This window comes from Balaenoptera borealis (genome assembly GCF_965194805.1).
Source record: "Balaenoptera borealis genome assembly, chromosome: 2".
Lineage (NCBI taxonomy): Eukaryota > Metazoa > Chordata > Mammalia > Artiodactyla > Balaenopteridae > Balaenoptera > Balaenoptera borealis.
This window is the reverse complement of record NC_138867.1, coordinates 71325896-71347495: the sequence shown is the minus strand read 5'-3', so window position 1 is coordinate 71347495 and position 21600 is coordinate 71325896. Positions and strand designations below refer to the sequence as shown.

The following is a 21600-nucleotide window of genomic DNA, read 5'->3' as shown; positions in this document are numbered from 1 at the left end:
TTGAAATTGAAATTGAAAATAGGAAATCAATAGAGAAAGATCAATGAATCCAAAGCTGGTTCTTTGAAAAGATCAATAAAGCTGAAAAACTCTAACCAGGCTAAGAAAAAAGGAAAGAAAACACAGATGATTAATATCAGAAATTAAAGATAGGACATCATGACTGATGTCCTGGACATTATGATTGATGTCCTGGACATTAAAAGGATAATAAAGGAACACTATGAAAAACTCTACACCCACAATTTGATAACCTAGATCAAATGGATCAATTCTGTGAAAAACACAATTTGCCAAAATTCACACAAGAAGAAATAGATGATATGAATAGGCCTATATCAACTAAAGAAACTGAGTCAATAATTACTAACCTTCAAAACCAGAAAGCACCAGACCTAGATGGGTTCACTGATTAATTCTACCAAACATCAAACATTTAAGAAAGAAATTATACCAATTCTCTACAATCTCTTCCAGAAGACCGTAGAGGGAATACTTCCTGTTTCTATGAGGCCAGCATTATCCTAAAACCAAAACCAGACAAAGACATTTCAAGAAAAAACTGCAGACCAATATCTCATGAACACAGATGTAAAACTCCTTAACAAAATATTAGTAAATCAAATCCAACAATACATTAAAATAATTATACACCATGACAAAGTGAGATTTATCCCAAGTATGCAAGGCTGGTTCAACATTTGGAAATTAATCAATGTAATCCATTACATCAACACACTAAAGAAAAAATCATATGAGCATATAGATGCAGGAAAAACATTTGACAAAGTCCAACACTCACTAATGATAAGAGAAAATTGCTCAAATATCTAGAAACACAAAGGAACTTCCTTTACGTGATAAAGATCTCACAACTTTAAAGAGCTTTACAAAAAACCTACAGGTGACATCACACTTAATGGTGAGAAAATTGAAGTTTTCCACTAAGTTTGGAACAAGCCAAGGATGTCTTTTCACACCACTCCTTTTCAATATTGTACTGGAAGTCTTAATGCATTAGACAAGAAAAGGAAATAAGAGGCATACAATTGGGAAGAAAGAAATAAAACTGTCTCATTGTTCACATACAGCATGATTATCTATGAAGAAAATTCAAATCAATCAACAAAAAACCTGCTAGAACTAATATGAGATTTTAGCAAGATTTCAGGATACAAGGTTAATATAGCTTTCCTATATACAAGCTATTAACAAGTGGAATTTTAAATTTAAAACACATTACCATTTATATTAGCAAAAAATTAAATACTCAGGTATAAATCTAACAGAACGTGCGTAAGATCTATATGAGGAAAACTACAAAACTCTGATGAACAAAATCACGGAGGAACTAAATAAATGGAGAGATATTCCATGTCCATAGATAAGTAGACTCACTATTGTCAAGATGTCATTTCTTCCTAACTTGATGTATACATTCTAGGAAATCTCAATCAAAACCCCAGCAAGTTATTTTATGGCTATCAACAAACTAACTCTAAAGTTTATATGGAGAGACAAAAGACCCAGAATAGCCAACTCAATATTGAAAGAGAAGAACAAAGTCAGAGGACTGACATTATTTGACCTCAAGATTTACTACAAAGCCACAGTAATCAAAATAGTGGTATTGGTGAAAGAATAGACAAACAGATTAATGGAAAACAAACAGAAAACCCAGTACCAGACTCACATAAATATAGCCAAACTGATCTTGGACAAAGGAACAAAGGCAATATATGGAGGAAAGATAGTCTTTTCAACAAACGGTGCTGGAACAACTGAACATTCAAATGCCAAAAAAAATAAAATAAGATAAAGGAATCTAGGCTGATTTTACATCCTTCACAAAAATCAACTCAAAATGGATCACAGACCTAAATGTAAAGCACAATACTATAAAACTCCTGGAAGATAACATAGATGAAAATCTAAATGACCGTGGGTATTGTGATGACTTTCAAGATACAACACCAAAGGCATTAAAAGAAATAATAGGTAAGCTAAACTTCATTAAAATTCAAAATATCTGACCTGTGAAAGACAATGTCAACAGAATGAAACGGCAAGCCACAGACTAAGAGAAAATATTTGCAAAAGATATTTACCAAAGGACTGACAACTATTAGAATGGCCAAAATCTGGAACGTTGACAACACAAATGCTGGCCTGAATGAGGAGCAACAGGAACTTTCATTCACTGATAGTGGGAATGCAAAATGGTACAGCCACTTTGGAGGGCAGGTTCAGGGTTTCCAAAAACTAAACATACCCTTTACCACACAACCCAGCAATTACACTCTTTGGTATTTACTCAAATGAATTGAAAACTTATGTCCATATAAAAACCTGCACACGGATGTTTATACCAGCTTTATTGGTAACTGCCACAACATGCAAGCAACCCAGATGTCCTTCAGTAGGTGAAGGGATAAATAAAATGAAGTACATCCAGACAATGCAAAAATATTCAGCACTAAAAAGAGATGAGCTACCAAGCAATGAAAAGACATATAGGAACCTTAAATACATACTACTAAGTATAAGAAACCAAAATGAAAAGGCTGCATACTATAGGATTCCAACTATATGACCGTCCGGAAAAGGCAAAACTATGGAGATAGTACAAAAGATTGCCAAGGATTGAGGGGGGTTGGGGAGGGATGAACAGACAGAACAAGCAATGAAACTATTCCCTGTGTTACTACAGTGGTGGACACAGGTCATTTACATTTGTCAAAAACCATAAAATGTACAACACCAACAGTGAATCCTAATGGAAACCATGAACTTTGAGTGATAAGGATGTGTCAATGTAGGTTCATCGAGTGTAACAAACGTACCACTGTGGTATGGGATGCTGATAGTGGGGGAAGTTGTACGTGTGTGGGGACAGGGGATATATAATAACTCTCTGTATTTTCTGTTCAATTTTCCCTTGAACTTTAAATTACTGTAAAAAAAATAAAGTTTATTAACTTAAAAAAACTGAGTTGGAAAAAAAACAATACTCCTTTAAGCCTATCTACAAGCATTTACTATTTTCTAATATCCAAATAGCATTCCTGTTAATTACCCATCACCTTTAATATTAAATCCAACACCTTTTCTGATATGCATCCTCCCAGGCCTTATTATTTTGAAAAGATCACTGTAAAACACTGAAACAAAAGGGGAAGGTGCTGGCTGCCAAGAGACTCATAGAGTAGCAATAGCCAAGGTGACTTCTCCAGGATCTGCTACTCAAATTCAAATTAGTCAAGTTTCAATAGTAGACTGGATTCGAGGCTGTTGATCCATCCTAACAAAGCTCACAAGTGACTAATACAGAAAACAAAATAACATTTTTCTATTAACAACAAAAAATAAATGCCTTCACACATCTTTTCCCAGCTTACTTTCCCCCTGAAAGCCTGTTAAGTGGGAAGCCAAATTATAATCACAAGGTTGTGTAATGAAGAATGCTAACTAATAAATTTCAAAGGAATGATAAATAGGAAAAAATAATAATCACCATTTTACCATACCATTACAACAGAGTAATAACTGATTCAGGTAAAAATCATCAATGAATACTAAAACCCCTGGGTACTTATTATTTATTAATTACTTTTTAATAGCAAAATATGGTGGAATCTACCTAAACCAAGTTCAAACTTATATACATCATCAATAAGACAACTGACATCATATGCCCTGGACATGATGTATTAAGAACCAATGGAGTATTCCTGCCAAGAATGGTTAACCTGAATCTAATTATGAGGAAACAATCAGACAAATACAAATAGAGATATATTCTGCAAAACAACTGTCCTAGACTCTTAAAAAAGGTCAATGGAAGGAAAAGAAGTTGACGGGACTGTTCTAGATGAAAGGAGACTAAAGAGATATAACAATTAAGGGGAATTAAACAAACAAAAAAAACAGATATATAGGACATTACAGGAATAATTGAAGATATCTGAATATGAATACTATGTTAGTGTTGAATTCATTATTTTTGACTATGTGAGCTATTGCCCTTATTCTTAAGATACATAAGGTAAGGTATTTAAGAGGAAAGTGACATGACCTCTGCAAGTAACTCACAAACAGTTTAGTAAAAATAATATACAATATGTGGATGTATAAAGAAAAAAGGATAAACGAAATGTGGCAAACTGTCAAGGTAAAGGATATATAGTTACTTGGTGCACTATTCTTAAAACTTTTCTGCAGATTTTTCAACTTAAAAAATTGTGGGGGGAGGTTGCTTACTGAGCACGAAATCTGCACAAAGGATATAGATAATTCATATATAGAATGAAAACATTTTAAAAAAACATTAAAAAAAAAAAACTGCACCAGAAACAAAGAGGTTTCATCCTTGGGCTCCCACTCCCTTGAATTTAGATGATCACTGACACACTTACCCTGAATAAGGCTCCATTTTCTATGAGTCCAATATGACTATGTCACTTGCTATAATCCCCATTCTTTAAATATGTCAATACCACCAACTTGTTACTGTCAGATCTTTCTAAACAGAAAGCATCTTTAAGTCACCACATTAATTTGAGATATTGTGGTTTACTTCTCTAAGAAAACATTTCTTTCCAAGTTTGTTTGATGAGATCACGGAGTTTGTTTGATGTCATCATTTCTTGAGAAGAAACTTTTATCTTTGTCATTCTCCACCACCTTCAGTAACGTCTCAGCTAAATTCAGAAGAATGAACAAAGTTTGTCACACAATCAAGGAAGAGAGAGGGCACCCCAGACAGAATAGTAAATGGAGTGACAGAAAATACCATGGCAAGTTTAAGGAATAAATAGCATAGTATTGATGAAAAATTAAATATTGGAGAACAGTGTAAAATGGCATTATATGTCATAATAAAGCTTTAATTTTCTTATCTCAACCTGCAGGTCTCAAGCCATTGGGTCAAGAAATCAATTTACTAGGTCACAATCAGTTTTGTTTTCTTTTTTCTAATGAAGTGAAATAGATAAGAACAATAAATAGAGTACATCCCAGGTAGTAAGAGTAAGTACTGTTTCATTAAACTTTGTTTCTGTTATATATGTTTGTTTATATGTGTGCACTGGGTCACAAATGTAAAATCTATTTCTTTTGGTGGGTCATGGTCAAAATTAGGTTTGAAAGCCACTACTCTCTTAGACAATGGAGACTTACGGAAAGGTCTCAAGAGAGTGTACAATAAAGTCTGTATTTAAAAAATCATGTTGGGGCTTCCCTGATGGCGCAGTGGTTAAGAATCCATCTGCCAATGCAGGGGACACAGATTCAATCCCTGGTCCGGGAAGATCCCACATGCCGCAGAGCAACTAAGCCCGCGCACCACAGCTGCTGAGCCTGCGCTCTACAGCCCGCGCGCCACAACTACTGAGCCCGCATGCCTAGAGCCTGAGCTCCGCAACAAGAGAACCCACCACAATGAGAAGCCCGCGCACTGCAATGAAGAGTAGCCCCCACTGGCCACAACCAGAGAAAAGCCAGCGTGCAGCAACAAAGACCCAACGCAGCCAAAAATAAAAATAATTAATTAATTAATTTAAAAAAAAATCATGCTGGCAGTAATATAAAGCAGTTTTGAAAGCTGCTGGGAGTCTGGAATTCAATTTAGTTACTCTCCACCAGTATGTTTTTTTTTTTTTAAGTAGAATAGAACAGAGTTTAAAAAAAAAGACAGCAAAATGTATCAGAAGTGCTCATTAAAAAGGGTATTTTTCATGCAATTTTTGGGTTTTTTTTTGTATTTACACACACCCAAGTTTTGTCACAATGTACAATAAATTTCCTAATTTTTACTTGGATGAAATTAGAAAATTTTGAAAACCACTGCAAAAAGAATTATTAATTGGCAAAGAGAGAGACCAGAGACAGAGAAAAATTAATGAATACCCCAACAGAAGGAAACAGAAAATGAGGGTTTGAAGCCACAGGAAATTTAAAAAAAGTTAGATTCCAAAGCAATTTAGGAAGTAGAAAAGAACCATCACGGTAAATGATTACGTTGAAGTGGGAAAGGAGAAAAGGGCAAATTGACTGAAATCTTAAAAAAAAAGTTTTGAAAAGTTAAGTAGAAAAAGATTGCATTCTATGGATTCCACATGCCTACAGGACAATGCTCAGGCTCCTTCCTTACCATGGCATTTACAACATACCAAGATATGTCTGCTAGCTATTACATTTCAACCTCTCTTCCATTGTAATTCATAGGCCCTGTGCACTAGGCATATAATATTATTTCCATGAAAGTTAATACTAATTTATTAAAACGTATTGTACTATTTCTCCACAGCACTCTAAGACTTTGTATGATTTCTTTGTATGACTCTATAGTGATAAATGTTATTTTATCAAATTACACAGAATAGGTCCCTAAAAAACAGTGTCAAAATAAAATGATTAGGTATTTTAAATGCTATTCACTTTTATAATTATTTCAAAAATGGTTTCATGATGAAAATATTCTGAGGATAATATTAATGAATTCTACTATTAACTAGAGGATGCAGCCCCTGTCAGTGTGTTCCTTTTTCCTGAATTCCATGAAAAGTCAAATTTATGTAATGACTAAAAGCAAACATCAAACCACATCGTTAACTCATCTTTAGCTGCCAGCAATGACAAATGTAGAGAATTCTAAAAGGACTCCAAAGAATTGCTGAAGATTTAATTTCTCTTGATATTTAATTTCTCTTACCATCATCCTACCATTGCTGTGTCCCATAAATAAATACATACAATAGCAATTGCACTTTAGATAACTGGACTAGTTTTCTTAGGTAGAAACTAAAAGGTACTGAGTTATTCCTAAGCCCTCATACAGTCACTATTTAACCCAATAATTAGGAATTTCCCCTAAATCCATTCTTAGACAGCTATCCTAAAATTCGCTGACATGGATAAACAACCAAGCTCACTACATACATGTGATGGGTGACCTTATGGTCACCTAAATGAAATAATGCGTGGAAGAAATTCTACACAATTTGTTCCTCAATAAGTAAGGAAGCTAACAATGATTTACTTAAAAAAAAAAAAACCAAAAACAAAAACACAACTTTCTTTTCAAGGAAGATAAAAGCCTGTAAAAAGAAAAAAAAGCCTGTTATTGCTTCCCATTCAAATGGAAGGAGGTATTCATTTATTTAAATATTCCCAAGTGGTGCCTAACAAGAGGTATCAAAACTCCTTTCTCTACTACCTAAGATAATCTTCCAAAATGCATGTGTGTGTGTATATATATATACACACACACACACATATGTGTATATATATGTATATAAACACATTCAGGTATCTATAGACATATATATTGAACTACTTAAAATAAACACTGTTCAAAATGCCTTTTAGAGGGCTGTTAACCTATTGATTATTCCTCCCAAAATAAGTTCATTCTCCTATTGAAACAATTTTTCTGAAGTGGTACGGGGGAAGAAAAAAAAAACAAACAGAACAAGAGAGACTGTACCACAGTGGTTAAACGCATAAACCCAGGAATCAAAAGTTTGCGTTTGAATCATTTGGTAGTTTTGTGATCTGGGAAAGCTACCTAAAACTCTCCTTACCTCAATTTCCTCATCTGTGAAAGTGTTAGCTACAATTATATTTGAGGGGATGGGGATATACACAGGCATATCTCATTTTATTGTGCTTTACTTTATTGTCCTTTGCAGATAACTGTTTTTTTACATATTGACGGTTTGTGGTAACCCTGCATGGAGCAAGTCCATCTTTCCAACAGCATTTGCTCACTTTGTGTCTCTGTGTCACATTTTGGTAATTCTCACAATATTTCAAACTTTTTCATTATTACTGATTTGTTATGGTGATCTGTGATCAGTGATCTTTGATGTTACTACTATGACTTGCTGAAGGTTCAGATAATGGTTAATTTTTTTTTTAGCAATAAAGTATTTTTTAATTAAGGTATGTGCATTTTTTAGACATAATGCTATTGCACTCTTAACAGACACTATAGCTCAGTGTAAACATAATTTTTTTTTAATGATCGCATGTATTCTCTGAATTCATATATAATTTTCTGTACCCTTTTTTTGAATTTTTGAATTTTATTTTATTTATTTTTATACAGCAGGTTCTTATTAGTTATCTATTTTATACATATTAGTGTATATATGTCAATCCCAATCTCCCAATTCATCCCAGCACCATAAACATAATTTTAATTTGGATAAATTAAAATTAATTTAATAGGATATCAAAAAATTCCTGTGACTTGCTTTATTGTGATGTTCACTTTATTGTGGTAGTCTGGAATGGAACTTGCAATAAAATACCTCCAAAGCATACCTGTACATATTTCCTTTCAGATAAATGTTATGTATTATTCATAACAGGAACTATCTTTGGCAACAGAAAAGTGATTTTTTTCTTTGTATTTCTCAATAGTCCCCAAATTTTCTACAGTAAATATATATTAATCATATTTATGGGGGGAGTTCCCTGGTGGTCCAGTGGCTAAGACTCTGCGCTCCCAATGCACAGGGCCCAGGTTCAATCCCTGGTCAGGGAACTAGATCCCGCATGCCGCAACTAAGAGCCCACATGCCGCAACTAAACAGCCCGCATGCCACAACCGAAAAACGATCCCGCATGCTGCAACTAAGACCCAGTGCAGCCAAATTAAAAAAAAAAAAAATCATGCTTACGGGACAAACTGATTTTAAAAAAATTACATGGAAGACAAAATGACCAACATACAATCAAAAATTATCCATCATACTAAGAACCAAAAAAATCACTACTTGAATGAGAAAAAGACAATTAACAGATGCCAACACTGATATGAATCAGACTTTGGAATTATCTGACAAAGACTGTAAAGCAGCCATCATAAAAATTCTCCATCAATCAATTACAAATTCTCTTGAAACAGACAAAATTCAACCCAAGAAATAGAAATTATAAAAAAAAACAACCAAAAAGAAATTACAGAGCTGAAAACTACAATAAGAAAGAAAACCAAAAATTTATTAGATGGGCTCAATAGTAGGAATTATGGAGAACAGAATCAGTGAACTTGAGGACAGATCAACAGAATTTACCCAATATGAACAAAAAAGAGAAAAATCACTGAAAACAACAAGGTCTCGTAGATGGATGGGACAATAATGAAAGATCTAGATCCATATCATTTTGAGCCCCATGAAAAGAAGAGAAAAAGAGAAGAGTTGAAGAGTATTCAACAAATGGCTGAAAACTTCCAAATTTGGAGAAAGACGTAAAGCTACAGATTAAAGTGAGCAAACCACAAACAGGTAAACCCACAGAAGTTACACCTTGACATACATATCTGAAACCAAAGAGAAGAAAAATCTTGAAAGCAACCACATCGAAAGGATGCATTACCTATAGGGAACACCAACTCAAATGACAGCAGTTTTCTCATCTGAAACCACAAAGGTCAGAAGAAAGTAACAAAAAAATTTTCAAGTGCTGAAAGACAAGAACTGTTAACCATGAATTCTGTATCTGACAAAATTATCTTTCAGGAATGAAGGGGAAATAAAGAAATAGCAGATAAAGAAAAACTAAAAGAATTTGTCACTACCAGATGTATCCTTCAAGAATGGCTATGGAAGTTCTTCAGTTGATAAAACAAGGACTCTTGGAACATCAGGAAAGAAGAAAGCACAATGGGAAAAGCAAAAATATGGGTAAATACAATAGACTACCTTTCTACTCAAGAGGTTTTAAAACCATAACAGATGAATGAAATAAAAATTATACAGGCATAAAAAACTGGAGTTCATCAAAATTAAAAACCTCTGTGTATCAAAAGACACTATCAAAAAAAAAAAAAAAGACACTATCAACAGAGTGAAAAAGCAATCCCTTAGAACAGGAGAAAATATTTGCAAACCATTTATCTGAAAAGGGACTGATATCCAGAATATATAAAGAACTCCTACAACTTACCAAAAACAAACAACCTGATTAAAAAATGGGCAAAGGACTTGAAAAGAGACATTTCTCCAAAGAAGATATAAAAAAGGCCAATAACTACATGAAAAGATGCTCAACATCACTATTCATTAGGAAAATGCAAGTCAAAACCACAATGAGAAACCATTTCACACCCATCAGGATAGCTATTTCATCTCCAAAAAAATCCAAAAAACAAACAAAGAAAAAAAAGAAAATACAAGTGATGGTGAGGATATGGAGCAATTAGAACCCTCATATATTGCTAGTGAGACTATAAAATGGTATAGCTGCTATCGAAAATGATATGGCAATTCCTCAAAAACTTGAACACAGAATTACCCTATGATCCAAAAATTCCACTTCTAGGTATGTTCCCAAAATGAAAGCAGTGACTAAAACAGATATTTATACACCATGTTCAAGCAGCATTATTCACAATATCCAAAAAGTGGAAGCAATCCAAGCGCCCACCAACAGATAAATGGATAAACAAAATGTGTGATAAGGCTAGAATAGTATTCAGACTTTAGAAACAAGTTCTGACAAACGCTACACACAGATGAACCTTGAAGACAGGCTAAGTGAAATAAGTCAGTTACAAAAGGAAAATATTCTATGACTCCATTTATGTGAGGTACCTAGAGTAGTCAAATTCATAGAAACAAAGTAAAATGGTGGTTGCCAGGGGCTGAGGAAAAGGGGATTGGAAAGTTAGTGTATAATGGGTACAGTTTTAGCTGGGGAAGATGGAAAAGCTCTGGAGAAAGATGGTGATAATGGTTGAACAACAATGTGAATGTACTTTATACTACAGAACTATACACCTAAAAATGGTTAAAATAAGTTTTATGTCATGTATATTTTACCACAATAACAAAAATATTAACACCATCTGAATAGCTGCCCAATGTATGTAGAAGAAATAGTCAAGAGAACAATATTTACAAGGTGGGAAGGTAAAGGGATCTAAGTGGAAGAATAGTTTCCTCACTTCACTCGAATTGATAAAATGCTTATACCCATAGACTGTGGCAAATTACATATGTTATTTTAGTATCTACAAAGTGATATATTGAAAAAACACTATAAATACATCAGGATGAAATCCTAACAAATGTTTGAGTAACCCATAGGAAAGCAAGAAAAGAGAAAAAGAGAAATGAGAAAGAGAACAAACAGAAAACAAAAAGTAAAATGGCAGACTTAAGCCCTAAAATACCAATAACTATTTTAAACATAAATATTTAATACACCAAGTAAAGACAGATTAACAATGTGGACTAAAAAAAAAAGACCCAACTATAAGCTCTTTTTAATTAGATCACTTAAAATAAGACACATTGACAGTAAAATGATGGAAAAATGTACATGTAAACAAAATAAAAGCAGGAGTTGCTATATTAATATTAGATAGACTTTAGAGCAAAGACAATTGCTAGAGACAAAAGAAGGACATTAGATAATGATAAAAGGATCTATCCACCAGAAATACATAACAATCCTAAATGTGTACACTCAAACAACAGAGCTCCAAAATACATGAAGCAAAAACTGATAGAGCTGAAAGAAAAAATAGATAAATTCAAAATTATAGTGGGAACTTTAAGACTCCTATCTCAGAAACTCACAGAAATACTAAACAGAAAATGAGGAAAGATTTAAAAGTTCTGAACAAAACAATCAAACAGAAGAATCTAATTGACATATATAGAACATTCCACCAAAGAACAGCCAAATACACATTTTTTTCAAGCATCCATGGAACATTCACCAAGATAGACCATATCCAAATCCTGGACTATAAAACAAACTTCAACAAATTTAACAGTACTGAAATCATAAGGGTATGTTCTCTGACCATAATGGACTCTAACGAGAAATCAATAACAGAAAGACAACTGGTAAATCTTAAAACACTTGGAAATTAAACAACACACTTCTAAATAATTCATGAGTCAAAATGTAAGTCTCAATGTAAAGTTAAAAAAAGAAACACAGAACTGAATGAAAATGAAAAGGCAACATATCAAAAGATGCAGAATATGGCTAAAGAGGTGTTAAGAGGGAAAAGTATAGCATTAAATGCTTACTCCAGGAAACAGGGAAAGTCTCAAATCAATAATCTTAAATTCCTTCCTCAAGAAACTAGAAAAACAGGAACAAAATAAACCCAAAGCAATCAGAAAAAAAAACAATAAAAATAAGAGCAAAAATCAATGAAATTGAAAACAAGACCATAAGGAAAAAAAAAAAATCAATGAAACAAAAAGCTAACCCTTTGAAAAAATTAATAGAAATGATAACGCTTTAACAAGACTGACAAAACAAAAAAGAGTTAAGATACAAATTCAAGTATCAAGAATAAAAGAGAATATCACTGACTATTCTACAGCCATCAAAAGGGTAACTACGTAATAACGCAAACAAGTTTACGCTAAGTTAGACAAATCAGAAGAAATGAACCCACTTACTACCAAAATCCAACCAAGATAAAATAAATAAGATGTATAACCCTATAACCATTTTAAATGAATTCATAATTTAAAACCTCCAAGAAAAATAAATCCCAAGCTGAGATGTTTTCACTAGAGAATTCTACCAAATATTAATACCAATACTTCACAAACTCTTCCAAAGAACAGAAGAGTAGGGAACATGTCCTATCCCATACTAGGAGGCCAGTATTATTCAAATACTGAAACAAGACAAAGATATCACAAGAAAACTACAGACCAATATCTCTCATGAACTTAGACACAAACACTCTCAACACATCAACAACCTGAGTTTCAGCAATGCTTGAAAAACATTATACACCAAAACCTACTGAGATTTATTCCAGGTATGCAATGCTGGTTCAACATTAAAAAAATCAGTGTAAGCTACCATCTCAACATGCTAAGGAAAAAATCATAGGATCATATAAATTGACCCAGAAAAAAGAATTTGAAAATATCCAGCACCCATTCATGGTAAAAACTTACAGTAAACTAGGAAGAGAGGTGATCAACCTCAACTTGATAAAGAGTATCTATCCACTCTCCCCACAAAACAGCTACAATTAACATCATATTTAATGGTAAAATACATTTAAATGCTTTCCACCTAAGACAAGGAACAAAGCAAGGATGTCTGCTCTCACCACTCTCATTCAATATAGTACTAGAAGTTCTAGCCACTGCAACATGACAAGAAAAAGAAATAAGTCACACAGATCAGAAAGAAAGAAAAAAAACGGCCCCTATTTGCAGTTGACATGATTGTCTATGTAGAAAATCCCAAGGAATCTGTAAAAAGTCTCTTAGAACTAAAAGATAAGTTTAGCAAGGTCACAAGATATAAGACCAACATACAAAAATCAATCAGCATTTCTATATACTAACAAGAAACATGATGTGGAAACTTAAAAACATAACAACATTTACAAAACTGTTCCAAATAAAACAAAAAAAATTAAGTACAAATTAAACAATCGGCATACAGGATTGATATACTAAAAATTACAAAATGCTCATTAAAGCAATCAAAGAAGAACTAAATAAATGGAAACATACCATGTCAATATAGTAAAGATGTCAGTTCTCCCAAAACTGATCTATAGGTTTAATGCAATTCCTATGAAAATTTCAACAAAGTTTCTGTAGACATGGACAAGCTTGTTCTAAAATTTATACATAAAGACCCAAGTCTTAGAATAGCTAAAAACATATTGAAAAGTGAATCACTCTACCCAATATTAAGGCTTACTACATAGCTACGGTTATCAAGAGTGTGATATCAGCAAATGGAGACATACAGACCAAGAAAATACAATAAAGAACACAGAAGTAAACCCACACATATATGCCCAATTAATTTTTTATGAAAGTGCAAAAGCAATTCAATGGAAGAAGGTTATTTGCCTTTTCAACAAATGGTGTTAGAGTAATCGGATATACCTGGGCAAAAACATGAACCTTAATCTAAACCATACCTTTTATAAAAAAGAAATCAAAATGGATCATGGACTTAACTGTAAAACATAAAAATACAAAACTTTTGGAAACAATCATAGGAGAAAATCTTTGTGACCCAGGCTAGGCAAAGAGTTCTTAGACTTGCCTCTAAAAGCACAACCTATAGAAGAAAATATTGATAACTTAAGCCTCATAAAAATTAAAAACTTTTGCTCTATGAAAGACCCTGTTAAAAGGAGAAAAAGACAAGGTACAGGAGAAAATATTTGCAAACCACATTATCAGATAAAGGACTAATATTTAGAATACATAAAGAACTCTTAAAACTCAATAATAAACAAACAATCCTATTGGAAAATGGGCAAAAGAGATGAACAGACATTTCACCCAAGAGGATATACAGATAGCAAATTAGCACATAAAAAGTTTCAATATCTTCAATCATTAGGAAAAATGCATATCAAAACCACAATGAGGGCTTCCCTGGTGGCGCAGTGGTTGAGAATCTGCCTGCCAATGCAGAGGATACGGGTTCGAGCCCTGGTCTGGGAAGATCCCATATGCCGCGGAGCAACTGGGCCCGTGAGCCACAATTACTGAGCCTGCGCGTCTGGAGCCTGTGCTCCGCAACAAGAGAGGCCGCGATAATGAGAGGCCCGCGCACGATGAAGAATGTCCCCCACTTGCCGCAACTAGAGAAAGCCCTCACACAGAAACGAAGACCCAACACAGCCATAAAAATAAATAAATAAATAAACCCAAAGTTAAAAAAATAAATAAATAAATTTAAAAAAAAACCACAATGAGATATCACTAGGCATCTATGAGAATTGCTAAAGTAAAAAATGGTTAGTAGGGCTTCCCTGGTGGCGCAGTGGTTGAGAATCTGCCTGCCAATGCAGGGGACACAGGTTCGAGCCCTGGTCTGGGAAGATCCCACATGCCGTGGAGCAACTAGGCCCGTGAGCCACAACTACTGAGCCTGCGCGACTGGAGCCTGTGCTCCGCAACAAGAGAGGCCGCGATAGTGAGAGGCCCGCGCACCACGATGAAGAGTGGACCCCGCTTGCCACAACTAGAGAAAAGCCCTCGCACAGAAACGAAGACCCAACACAGCCAAAAAATAAATAAATAATAAAAGCTTTCATCATATTATAAAAAAAAAAAAATGGTTAGTAGTGAGGACATAGGGAATCAGGATCACTCATGAATTGTTAGTGAGAATGTAAAAGGATACAGCTACTCTAGAAAATAGATCGGCAGTTTCTCATAAAACTCAATATGCAATTACCACACAATCCAGCAGTTGCACTCTTGGACATTTATCTGACAGAAATGAAAACTTATGTTCACACAAAAACATAAACACAAATGTTCATAGCAGCTTTTTTTCATAATAGCTAAAACTGGAAATTACCCAAATGTTCTCTGATGAGTGAATGATTAAACAAACTGTAGTACATCCATACCATGGAATACTACTCAGCAACGAAAAGGTACAAAGTATTGATACAAGCAACAACTTGAATAAATCTTGAGTGAATTGTGTTCAGTGACAAATGCTATTCCAAAAGGTTACATGCTGTATGAACTATTTACAATAGCCAGGACATGGAAGCAACCTAAGTCTCCATCGACAGATGAATGGATAAAGAAGATGTGGCACATATATACAATGGAATATTACTCACCCATAAAAAGAAACGAAATTGAATTATTTGTAGTGAGGTGGATGGACCTAGAGACTGTCATACAGAGTGAAGTCAGAAAGAGAAAAACAAATACTGTATGCTAACACATATATATATATGGAATCTAAAAAAAAAAAAAATGGTTCTGAAAAACCTAGGGGCAGGACAGGAATAAAGACACAGATGTAGAGAATGGACTTGAGGACACGAGGAGGGGGAAGGGTAAACTGAGACGAAGTGAGAGAGTGGCACTGACATATATACACTACCAAATGTAAAATAGATAGCTAGTGGGAAGCAGCTGCATAGCACAGGGAAATCAGCTCAGTGCTTTGTGACCACCTAGAGGGGTGGGATAGGAAGGGTGGGAGGGAGACGCAAGAGGGAAGGGATATGGGGATATATGTATACGTATAGCTGATTCACTTTGTTACACAGCAACTAACACAACAATGTAAAGCAATTATACTCCAGTAAAGATGGTGACAAAAAAAAAAAAAAAAAAAAAAGGTTACAAGCTGTATGAGTCCATTTATATAATCTTTTGGAAATGACAAAATGAAGAACAGATTAGTGGTTGCCAGGGGTTAAAGATGGAGAAAGGTGGGTTTAGTTATAAAAGGACAACATGAGGGATCCTGGGGATAATGAAATTGTTCTGTATCTTTACTGTGGTGATGATTACACAAATCTACCCATGTGATAAAACTGCATAGATTTAAATAAACACCCACCCCCCCCCCACACACACACAGTGTATGTAGAACTGGTTAAATCTGAATAAATGAACTATATCAATGAAATTGATTCCTAGTTGTGATATCACCAGATATTGCCATATATCTGGGAAAATAGGTGAAGGAAACATCTCTGTATTATTTCTTAACAACTAAACATGAATCTACAATTACCTCAAAATAAGAAGTTTAATTGGAAAATCTGAGAGATAGATCAATATTTAGGTAGATAGACATGGATGGAAGAGAGGTATGGTTCTACTATTACACAAGTATCTTAACTGTGAACCCAGTGTAGTGGGCTATACCTACAAAGAAGACTTAAAAGAACTGAGACGGACCTCTAGTTCTTTCTCTTAGCTAGAGACAGATACATAAGAGAAAGGAATCTTAAAAGTAACACTGAATGTTAACAACAATGAACACAGAGTGAATACAGAAAATCTGCTGGAGTAATGTCTCTCCCATAGGTTGTCTACAGCTACCACCCACGGTCTTGTGTAGGATCTTTTCACACTATAATAATCAGACATGCATTTAAATGTTTTCCATCTTTCAACACAAGTATAGCCAAAAGAGGAGATGTTAAGTCACGAACTCATGAAGAATGAAGCTAAAGTATAAGGAAAGTTTTTCTTTCCAACAGTGAAAAACAGGAAATAAAAGAATGAAGACCCTGTTTCTCAAGTAGTAAATGAGCATTTAATCTGCTCCAAATCCTCCAAAGCCATTTTTAAAGATGCAGGTTTATGCAGTGTATCAGTCAGCTCAGGATATCATAACAAAATTCCATATACTAGATGGCTTAAACAACAGAAATTTATTTTCTCACAGTTCTGGAGGCTGAGTCCAAGATTAAGGTGCCAGCAGAGTTGGTTACTAAGTGAGGCATCTCTCCTTAGCTTACAGATAGCCACCTTCTCACCGTGAACTCATATGGCCTCTTCTCTGTGCACATGTGCTCCCATTTGTCTCCTCCTCTTCATATGAGAACACCAGTCCTATAGAATTATGGATCCACCTTTATGACCTCATTTAACCTTAATTACCACCTTAAAGGTCCTAACTCCACACACCGTCACACTGGGGGTTAGGGTTTCAACCTATGAATTTTGGAGAGATATAATTCAGTCCATAACATCCAATGACTAGCCAGTCCTGGAGTATATTAAGTTTTGTATGGGTGCACGTATATATGTGTGTATTATATGCACTGGAATGGAACAAGTAGAGTATTTGCATTAGAATTCCAGTTCTACCAGTTTTCTCAACAAAAAAAAATGTGGATAATATCTATTCTCACTGTATAGTTATGAGAATTAAATGAGATAACCTATGTAAAGTGCCTAGAATATAGTAAATGATTACTCAATAATGGGCCTCTGCCTTTCCACTTCCTCCCCTCGCAAAAATTAATTAAATATTACTCAAATCTAAACATATCTGAAAAATCATGGGAACTGGATTCTGTCCCAGATCCACCTAGCTATCTGACCTTAAGCAAGCCACTCTACCTGAGTCTGCTTCTGCAATGGTCAATGAAATAGTTTCCTCTTTCACTGAAATACTACGTATCTATGCATATCACTCTCCTGATTACACAGTAGTCTTATCCTCAGGGGATACATTCCAAGACTCCCAGGCATGCCTGAAACCTCAAATTAGTACCGAATCCCATACATACTCTATTTTTCCCATATATAGATACCTATTTATAAATTAGGTACAGTAAGAGATTAACAACAATAACAATAACATTTATTATATGTTCTATAATAAAATAGAACAATTATAACGATATACTGTAATAAACATTAAGTGAATGTAGTCTCTCTCAAGATATCTTTCTGTAAAACGTAACGCCTTTTCCATCTCAACTAAGCACTATCGCACACTGTGGTCATAACTTTTGCAGGTTTGAGGTGCAACAGCAAAACTATCATGAATTTCTTTTTCCTTCACAATTTCACAGATAGAAGATTCGTTCTTACTGTAGATCTTAGTAATCTCCGCATATGATTTTTTTCATCCCCTATTAAGTAGGAAACTTTCACCTTTTCACTTAAAGTAAGCACTTTACAGCTTCTCTGGAATATCCGAATTGCCAACATCACTACTCTTGCGCTTTGAGGCCATTATTAAGTAAAATAAGGCTTACTTGAACACAAGCACTGTGATAGTGCAACAGTCAATCTGACGACCAAGGTAGGACCACTAAGTGATGGCAGGATACGTTGGACAAAGGTATGATTCATGTCTGGGCAGGATGGAGCAGGATTTCATCACACTACTCTGAAAGGTGTACAGTTCTTAAAACTCATGAATTGCTTATTTCTGGAATGTCCCGCTTAATATTTTTGAGCCATGGTCAACCAAGAGCAACTGAAATCGTGGAAAGTGAAGCCATGGATAAGGGGGGACTACTATAACATCAAATACTGATGCTACAAAAGCTAATCAAACTTTCTATAAAACTTTAGTGAAAGAGAATTACAGTATTAAATTTCAAAATCACTTTCATACACTCTCATTCTTTCAACTCTTCCAAAACTATCCTCTAATTTGAAAAATTAGTACAATGTGTCCGTAGATTAATTTTATCATCTAATTTCTATATCATTAATGCCTTATTGTCCAGCTACATTGTACTTTCTTTTATATTTCTTTCTGTCCCCCCCAATGTTCATTGTTTTACTCACAAAATCATGTAATCACTGGAACACCTAAAAGCATACCCCAAATCCCACTGAGATGTGATTAGACATATGGGGAAGTTATCCATAAATTTCACCTGATAACAACTATTTTTTATTTAGCCCACAGCTGAAATGTACTGCAGGTGATTTCAAGATAACACACCTACCACACATACATATGCATATTCAAACAATGAGCCATAACCAACATCCATATTCAGTATCTTTGGTTTAAAATTAAGATAATGGTGGTCAGAAGCAAAATATATTGTGGGGATATTTGGACCATTCGATGAAAGACAATTTACCATGTAGACCCTAAGGGAAAAACTTCAAAGTACTTGCCCTTTCTCCCACGCTCTCCCTAACCACTAGTATTCTAATATTATTTAATATTTGCTTGTAAATGAATAATACATGCAGTAGGCAGTTACTCTGATGCCCCCAAGAAATCTTACCTTCCAGTATTGGTGCCCTTTTATAGCCCACTCCCACACTAAATCTAGACAGACTCACATGATTAGCATTGGCCATTGGAACGTTAGCAAACATGAAGAACAGAGAGGCTTAATAAGTGTTGGCATGGTGAGGCCTGACCTCTGGGAATGCTCCTTCATGGAACCCACTGTGGAGAAGTTCAAGCTAATGAAATGAAGAGGTTGGTGTGGGGGGAGACATGGACACAGATACACACATACACACACAGATGCCCAGCTATCCACCAGCTGTTCCAGCCATCCCAGCTGAGGTACCAGACTTATGAGTTAAAAAGCTACCTTGGACATTATAGCCAACAGGTGACACACGGAGCAGTCCTCAACAAGCTCTGCCCAAATTTTAGAATCAAGAGCAAATAAATGTTTCAGCAACTAAGTTTTGCAGTGAAGCAATAGGCAACTACAACAACACATGAAAACCAATTAGAACAGTTCCTGTTAGGTAGTAAGCAACCAAGAAATGTCATCAGTAATACCTGACAATAATCGCTCTAAGTTCCATCACCTGCCCCCACCGAGGTACTGTTTGGAGTGTATCTGAGCTGCCTTTAAAGGCATTCATTCTCTCATTTCCCTAATGGCTAGTAAAGAGATAGGGAGCAAAGCAACCAAAAGACCTCTTTATTTTCCCCTTCTTCTTCCTAAGTTACCCCTGTCAGGTTTTTTTGTTGCTGTTGTTTTGGCTTTTGGGTCTTTTTTTTGGCTCTGTCAATAATGTTTGCCTGGCTTCCCTAGAGTGGCTAATCAATGATCCAAACCAATTCAAGCCTTTGGTAGTGCTGTGTATTCTCAGTAACTATAGGCGCCCCCTTCAACCTACCCCAGACCACAGGTAAGTAACTAAGAGTTCAGTAGGACCGACTCCTCACTAAAGGTCAGAAGTTTATACACATTAATTCGGAATTCTTTTTTACCTGACAGAATCTTTAGGCAGAGGGCATAGGAACCAATTACCTCTTGTTCAGAATAAATTAAGCCACATTGAAAACATACCTGCTACTTTTCCTCTAAGACTTTACTGGTCCTAATTATATAAATATCTTATTCTTTTAACCCCCATGACCCTTTGCTCATACTTCACTCATGAGATTTATCTTAAGCTAGCCTGAATGACAGTAATTGGTTACTTAACTTTCTACTAGATCTAAAACTCTCCTGGAAGAGAGACTCATTAAGAAAAGGGGTATCTTACTCATTGTTGTATCCCTTAAATTAAGCTCCTACTACATTGCTCTACTACTCATATAGCAAAAATATCTGGTCCTGGTCAGAAACCACTTTGTCCATAACTAATCTCTTCAATTCTCACCCCCATTTTTATTAAGAAATAATGACTCACCCAGAGTTACAATGCAATCGGTGACAAAGTTAATGAATGCTACATGTCTTAGTACTAACATTTAACAATTATTTGACTTAAGAATGATTTTATTTTTGTAGAAACAGTAAGATGACTCTTAAGGAAAAGAAAGGTATTATTTACATTCCTTATTTCTTTTTTCTTCAACTTTCAGGCTTGAGAAAGCCTGCGTTTTAGTTAGGCCAGATGCCAGGCAAATAACATCAAAGGCAAAGCGGGCCTGGTAGAAACCACAGCTAACTGTAGAGCTCAGAAGTCACCTAAATGGGGCCGTCATTACTCGGCTCCAGAAATCTACTCTCAAGCAGGAACGGAAACCAGGTGGAGCCAACTCCTGTGATTTCTCAAGGGATGCTAGAAATCGAGACTTCTTAAACATGAACTTTTCCTATTTTTAAATGGTGGCAAGTAATCACTAAATGCTCCAAATACACTACGAGCAAGCAATATATATCTGTCAGGTGGATTCAGCCCAAGAGCCTCCTGCTACTGCAGGCTCATAGTTAAAACTCTCTATACATAACTGATGGTGGACTAATGGAACTATTCTCCTTTCTTATCACCCCTCACCCCTGGGGAAAAGAGAAAGAAATAACAAGGACCACGAAAAGCAGCTACATAATACTGGGAGTACCAGTGACAAACTCCTTTAATTTAACTTTTCTCTCTCTTGAAAAAAAAATTTGTTAGCAGCTTT

General features: G+C 35.0%; 2 protein-coding genes and 2 long non-coding RNA genes across 10 annotated transcripts in view; 2 read left to right on the top strand and 2 right to left on the bottom strand.

Annotated features, from left to right (window-relative positions):
• Positions 1 to 21600, top strand: part of LOC309622564 — an 867398-nt gene that overhangs the window by 242168 nt on the left and 603630 nt on the right. The window lies entirely within an intron of this gene.
• Positions 1 to 21600, top strand: part of CCNH (cyclin H) — a 339640-nt gene that overhangs the window by 108817 nt on the left and 209223 nt on the right. The window lies entirely within an intron of this gene.
• The window catches only part of RASA1 (RAS p21 protein activator 1), a 108506-nt gene that overhangs the window by 82978 nt on the left and 3928 nt on the right, over positions 1 to 21600 (bottom strand). The window lies entirely within an intron of this gene.
• LOC309622619 lies at positions 7910 to 20058 on the bottom strand. Its single transcript, XR_014241035.1, has 2 exons — positions 14737 to 20058; positions 7910 to 14405 (listed from the first exon to the last, which is right to left on the bottom strand). It is a non-coding gene; the product is annotated as an uncharacterized lncRNA (long non-coding RNA).